This window comes from Giraffa tippelskirchi, chromosome 10, assembly GCF_054371585.1.
Source record: "Giraffa tippelskirchi isolate mGirTip1 chromosome 10, T2T-mGirTip1v1.2.pri, whole genome shotgun sequence".
NCBI lineage: Eukaryota > Metazoa > Chordata > Mammalia > Artiodactyla > Giraffidae > Giraffa > Giraffa tippelskirchi.
This window is the reverse complement of record NC_137284.1, coordinates 1,785,848-1,793,247: the sequence shown is the minus strand read 5'-3', so window position 1 is coordinate 1,793,247 and position 7,400 is coordinate 1,785,848.

The following is a 7,400-nucleotide window of genomic DNA, read 5'->3' as shown; positions in this document are numbered from 1 at the left end:
GGCCTCGGCCGGCTCCCTGACCCTCAGCCACTCAGCTGTCCCCTCTGGTCCCCAGGGCGGCCACCCCTCCCGAGGGCAGCGTGGGCTCGTGGGAGCCAGCAGGGCGCCTAAAGCAGCAGTCTCTGTCGCAGGCAGTGGGCCGGGGGACAGACCCCCACCCTGCACGGACCCTGTGCCAAGGGTCCCGCCACGAGCTGCCTGAGCCGCTCCTGTCTCTGTGTCCACGGGGGATATGCATGCACATGTCTGCGTGTGCATACATGTGCACCCACATGTGTCTGTGTAACGGCCTTTGCCAGCCAGTGACCTCCTTGTTTCTCCCTCTTCCTGACCACATCTAATAATTCCTCGGTTAATAGAAAGCTGTTTTGTCAGGGGAGCCAACTGACCGAGCTCCCCGTGGCCACGGCTGGGACGCTTTGAGCAACAGAATGAATAACAGATTGATGACAACCCACGATGTTAAACAAACATCCGTGATCCGCGCTGGGCCAGAGGGAGGATGAATACGCCAGAGGGAGAGGAGAGAGATGCCTGTGCTGAAGAATCCCGAGGAGCGTGCGTGGATGCTCCCCTGTCGGGGGGCAGCACCTCCTTCCGGTCCCCCTCTGGCTCTGACAAGCGCCCCTCAGCCAGGCGAGCGCGGGCAGCGCCCCCAGGGTGAGCCGTGTTGAGGGCCAGGTCGACGGGACGCAACGGGCGCTTCACCCCTGCGTCTTCCTGCCCAAACCCACAGCCCTGGTCTGATTGCCACACAATCACCAGGCAAACCCCAGCAGAGGGGTGTCCTCCTGGACCCCTGCCCTCCACACTGCCACGGTCAGCGAAACTGTCACGGCCCGGAGGAGCCAAGGAGCTGTGACAACCAACGTGGGTGGGTGCTGGGAGGGGGCCCAGGACAGAAAAGAGAGCAGGCAAGGGCTAAAGAGAGCTGAGCAGCGTACGGGCTCCAGTCAGCAGCAGCGGAGCCCTGTCCCGTGAATCCTTGTGACTGATGCCCCGCACTCCCGTCAGACACTGCCCAGGGGGGCGGCATGGGGTTGCACCGAGTCAGACACGACTGAAGCGACTCAGCAGCAGCAGCAGCAGGGGTGCGGTGGTATTGGTGAGCTTATCTTTGCAACTCTCTTTTGTACTATTCTCAGATAAAGTTTATCTAAAAACATGGTGTTGGCGGCCAGCCCCGTCTCAGGGCGCAGAGGGGACCGGGCTGTTTGGAGCTGGCTCTGCCCGTCCATTTACCGGGGCGTGAACTCTTGGCCCCGGGCCTGATTGAGCCCCACTCCACTAACTGCTCGTCACCAACCTGTTCACAGACTCGGCGATGTTACTGTCCCCCTGCCCACCTGTCCCCCTGGCCCCTATCTACCCGCCCACCTGTCCCCTGCTGACCTGTCCACCTGTCTGCTGCCCACCTGTTCCCGTCACCCTATCTATCCACATCCCTGTCCCCCTGCTCACCTGTCTGCTGGCTCACTTGCCCACCTGTCCCCCTGCTCACCTGTCCGCCTGTCCCCTGCCTACCTGTTCCCTGTTCCCTTATCTACCCACCTCCCTGTCCCCCTGCTCACCTGCCCCCCTGCTCACCTGTCCGCCGGCTCACCTGCCCACCTGTCCCCCTGCTCACCTGCTCACCTGTCCTCTGCCTACCTGTTCCCTGTTCCCTTATCTGCCCACCTGTCCCCCTGTCCCCCATCTACCCACTTCCCTGTCCCCCTGCTCACCTGTCCGCCTGCTCACCTGCTCACCTTCCCCCCTGCTCGCCTGCCCACCTGTCCCCCTGCTGACCCATCCACCTGTCCCCTGCCCACCTCCCCTCCCCCTTCCACCCTTCGCGCCCGTGTTCCCTCTCACACCCCTTCGTGCAGTTGTGGCTTCAGTCACTTGGCCCCTTGCTGTCTGCTGTCTGCCTCCTGCCTCAGTTTACCTGGGCAGTGGCCTCTGGGAATCTGAGCAGGGGTGTTAGCCATGAAGCAGGCCGCTCCCGCCACGAGGCTACCGTCCTGGGCCAGGAGGTGGCAGCCTCCGCCTGGCTTCCTGACAGCTGCCCTGAGGGAGACATCCCTCCTTCTCCTCCATCGGAGGAGATGTTTCGGCCTCACGGGCTGGTGACGCGGCGCCCCCCACCCAGGAAGGAGTCCCCGGGCCGCCCGTGAGCACATCACCTTCCCGCAGGCCGGCGTGTGGGGCTCTGCCATCCTCCTAGGGCGGGGCTGAGGGCTGGGAAGGGCCCCACGTTCAGTCTCTGATTTTCTCTCTGCCCTTTGTCCTGCTTCTGATGTTGTCACAGCCACCCAGATGTGTCCGCCCTGGGGAGGGTTTTCTTCCAGGACATCTTACATCTGGTCAACTGTGTGAACTCCAGGGCTCCTGACCAGCTTTTCCTCCACAGGGCGTCATGTTGGCCCATTACCTCAATGACATCCTGCTGGTTGGGTCCCGTGAGCAGGAAGTGGTGGTCATTCAGACACTGTGTCGCCACGGGCCATGTTGGAGGGTGGGAAATCAATCCCGCAGAACTGGCTGCCTGCTACCTGGCGACCCTGGAGGGGTCCGGGGTGTGTCTGGGGCACTCTGAGGCCTGCATCTGGCCCTTCCTGCTGCTTAAGACGATGCCTGATGCCCAGGGGGCCTCTCTGGCCTCGTGTGTGTATGTTTTAACATTTGCATCACTTCATGGCAGATAGATGCGGACTCCACAATCACTGCAGATGGTGACTCCAGCCATGAAATTCAAAGACGCTTGCTCCTTGGAAGAAAAGCTATGAAAAACCTAGACAGCATATTGCAAAGCAGAGATACCACTTTGCCAACAAAGTTCTGCATAGTCAAATCTATGGTTTTGCCAGTAGTCATGTACGGATGTGAGAGTTGGACCATAAAAAAGGCTGAGGATTGAAGAATTGATGCCTTCGAAAAGTGGTGTTGGAGAAGACTCTTGAGAGTCCCTTGGACTGCAAGGAGATCAAACGAGTCAATCCTAAAGGAAATCAACCCTGCATATTCATTGGAAGGACTGATGTTGAAGCTGAAGCTCCAATACTTTGGCCACCTGATGCGAAGAGATGATTCATTGGAAAAGATACTGATGCTGGAAAGATTGACGGCAGGAGGAGAAGGATCATCAGAGGAAGATTATCTGACGACAGAGGATAAGATGGTTGGACGGCATCACTGACCCAGTGAACATGAGTCTGAGGAAACTCTGGGAGATAGTGAAGGACGGGGAAGCCTGGCGCCCTGCAGTCCGTGGGGTCGGAAAGAGTCGGACACGACTGAATGACTGAACAACAACAACGTTGACAAATGTGTTAAATAGGTAACTGATGAGAACCTGCTGCATAGTACAGGGAAGTCCTCAGTGCTTTGTGGTGATCTAAATGGGAAGGAAATCCAACAAAGAGGGGATATATGTATGCTTATAACCGATTCACGTTGCTGTATGGCAGAAACTAACACGACACTGTAAAGCAACTATACTACAAAAAAATTTTTTTAAGTCCAACAATAACAAAAATAAAGGAATGCATGGCAGATGAAAAACAAAGAATGGGTGTCCCATCAAAGAGACCAGATCAGACAGTGCAGCTGGGTTTACAGTTTCACACCATGAAGTTGGGCACACACAGTCCTATCCCCCCATCAGAGAAGGGGTGTGTGCAACACAGGCTCAGGGCAGGTTCTGAGGATACGAGCAGGTCACGTGAAGAAGCGACTGCAGAGCCTGCTATGCCCACCCCCTGCTGTGTCACCTCTGGCATCAAGGGACCTTCCCATGACCTGGTGACCGAGGAAGGAAGGGCCAGGGCCTGTCTCTCCGGGGGTTCTGCTCTGCATGGGGTCACCACCCGCAGTGGACAGCCCGGAGCTCCAGCCCCGCTGAGGACGAGGTGCGGGGAAGTGTTCCCGGCCGAGCTGGGCCAGGAACTCAAGGAGCATCTCTTTGTTTGACTTTGCCTGGAAGGAGGGGGGGGGGGGTCCTAGGTCTACAGACATCATAGCTGTGAACGGTTTGGCTGGACGGTCAGGGGCTTGGAAGGGGCACAGTTGGAAAGTTGCTGGCAGGAGGTCTGGGAAAGAGGGGCGAGGTTAGACTTCCCCAAAGGACACGGAATGGGGAGGCGTTTGGGGCCTGTGTGAACGCTGAGCTGCTGCTGCGGCCAGGGAGGATCTCAGTTACCAGGCAGACCACTGGCCCTTCTGCGGACCTCCGCCGGCTCTGTCACTGTCCAGATGGCTCGTGGCTGCCACGGTGGAGGTGATGGGCAGGCTTGGCACACGGATTGCCCCCTCCACGTGGCTGTCCACTGAGGGCCCCCTCCCGAAACAGCAGAGATGACACTGATGTCCCGATGCAGTCCGGGCAGTGCGGCACCCTCCCAGGGCCACGGGTGAGGCAGCTGCTTCCACGTGGGAAGGGCACCAGGCGGCTTCACTAGAATAGACGCTCCGAGTATGGAGTCACGTTCCTGCCCCCACGTGGCTGCAGCCATACCACCTGTGCCCAGTGGGACGCCTGACCCACCGTCACAGGTCTGACAGCAAAGGAGCCCGTTCCCCAGCCGGCGGGGGGCTCAGGCTAACTGACTCGTAGGTTTCCCGAGGACCCCGGTCACCCTGAAGCAGCTGGCCCAACAGGACAGTGTGACGAGCTTTGGAGGACGCGGCTGTAGCGCCTGCTGGGGGTGCAGGGCTGGGGTGTTCTGAATCAGAGTTTTCTCTCTTCGCTCAGATGTGTGGTTCTGGGAATCATGAGGGAGAAATCGCAATGAGCTCTGTTACCCTAACGAAATGCCCCCGGTGCGTCTTTGCCTCCTGTCCCCTGACTCTAGGTTTTCTTGGTCTAGAAATTCAAGTCCTCAAGGGAGGCGGGCTCCACCAAGGACACACGAGGAGTCCATTAAACCCGGGCCACCATAGGGTCCTCGTGCCAGAGAATCAACAGGCAGAGAGGGGGTGACGATAAGGTTGGGGTGACCTGTCCCGTCAGGTGGGAACCGGTGCTTACTCCAAGGAGGTGAGGATGAGAAAGAACGTGTCTGGAAGGCAGAGGTCCCCTGGAGCACAGAGATTCCTGGTCCTGTGATGGAAGGCAAACGGGAATTGTAGCCACCGGCCCAGACCTCTCAGGAATGAGGCCTTGGATTGACCCGAGGCGGGGAGCCAGCGTCAACTGAGGTGCCTACGCAGGTGAAGAGGATGTGGAGGTGGGCATGGGGGAGGTGGTGATAGAGACTGGCCAGGGCTGCCTGACCAACCACAGAGCTCGGAGGGTGTGACCACATTTCCCGGCCCACCATTCTGTCTCTGCAGGTAAATCATGAAGAGTCAGAGCGGGAATGTGACCAGACCAGAAGAGAAGTGGACACCACCCCGGGGTGCATAAAGGGACCTCCTCCCCTTTGGGGGGAGGGGAGCATGCTTCTGGTTGTACAAGGTACTTGTACCTCGTTAGGTAGAAGGTGATTTTACTTTGTCTTTATTTGGAAGTTGCATGTGTTGGTTGCTCAGTTGTGTCTGGCTCTTTGTGACCCCATGGGCTGTAGCCCTGCAGAATCTTCTGTCCAGGGAATTCTTCAGGCAAGAATACTGGAGTAGTTTGCCATTTCCTTCTCCAGGGGATTTTCCTGACCCAGGGATCAAACCTGGGTCTCCTGCATTGCAGGCAGATTCTTTACCATCTGAGCCACTGGAAAAGTTAAGTATAGTCAAAAAAAAAGCACATGGCTTTTTGTATGACACCGTGTGTATGAAAAATCCAGAACAGGCAAATCCAGAGACAGAAAGTGGAGTTGTGGGATGTCCCTGGTGGTCCAGCGGCTAAAACTCCGAGCTCCCAATGCAGGGGTCCTGGGTTTGATCCCTGGTCAGGGAAGTAGGTCCCACATGCCACAACTAAAGATCCCGCGTGCTGCAACTGAGACCCGATACAGTCAAATAAATAAATATTAGAAGGATTTGCTGTGATACACAAAATTTACCATCATAACCTGAAGTGCACAGCTACATGGCATTAAGTGCAGGGGGACCATCACACTAGCTCCTCCAGAACTCTCTCACCTCCCTAAACCCACACTCTGTCCCCAGGAAGCACTCTTTCCCTCTCCCTCCCCCAGTCTGGCCCCACCACCCTATCTTCTGTCTCTAGGAATCCGACTCCTCCAGGGGCCTCACGTGAGTGGAGACATGCAGGACTCCATCCTCTATGAAGGATGAATTGTACAGGTGTCCTTTTGTGTCTGGCTTTCTGGCAGTAGGTCCAGAATATTCTATACAACTGCACTGCTCTCCTCCATGGCCATCAGCCTATGGCCCCACTTATCTGACCTCAGTAGCCATCAGCTGGACTCACCAGTCCTGTCTGCAGCATCCACTCTCCCCTCCAGAGAAAGGCTGTGCCTATTCCATTCCAACACCAGAATTGGCCGCTAGATGGGGACACCCAGGATCAACCATGGAGAAACCCTAGAAGCTAGAGGGAGGAAGGGATCTGAGGGAAGATCAGCAAGTATGATAAACTTCTGGGAGCGCTGAAGGTGGCGGTGAACTGCAGAGAGTGTGTGTGTGTGCAGAGTGTCTCTCTGTTTCCCTCCCTCCATGGATCTGTCTGCAAATCCTCCTTCCCTCAGCCTCCTTGAACTTAGATTTCCACCTCCACACCTCCATGGAAACTTGGGCTCAGCTGGAGAATCACCCCCTGGCCCCGGGTCTGTTTCACTCCTCTCACAGATCCCTCACTCCCCGCTGTCCATGTTTGAACACAACGTTACACGTGCTGTTGCCTGTTCTCTGGGCGCTGACAGCAGTTAAATGTGGTCCCAGTTATCCACATGGCCAAGAGAGGACCACCTGAAGGTAATAACTTTTAACACGTGATTAAATGTAAGTCTCAGGTTTACAGTTACTTTACAGGGTGAAGTTAATATTTTGCCCTTTGGAATTTTTATTTTGTGGGGAGGAACCTTGAAACTGTGTAAATATCCTGCTACTCTTCCCACTTTTATCCACTGCTTTAGCATTGATTGGTGATTTGCACCTACGTAAGTCAGCATTGCGATGCTGTGAAATGGACTATCAGAGAGGACCCTGAGAGTGTGGGGAGGAAAATGAACACGAGTTAATTGGACAAGAGGAGTCACAGAGGGAAAGAGAAACAGCAGGAGGAAACATTTGAAAATGTAACCAAATTAAGTACCTCAGAAGGAAAGAAACTGAGAAAAAGCTCTCAGGGGCCAAACAGGATGAAAAGGAAGAAGCTAGATTCTTCCTATCATAGTGACACATAAAGATGAAAGTTTCTGGAGCATTCCAGAGTAACCTGAAGATGGCCTGAATGGATGAGCTTCATATCGTTCTTCTCAAAAGCAATGCTGGATACAAGGAGAAGTCATATTTGGAAA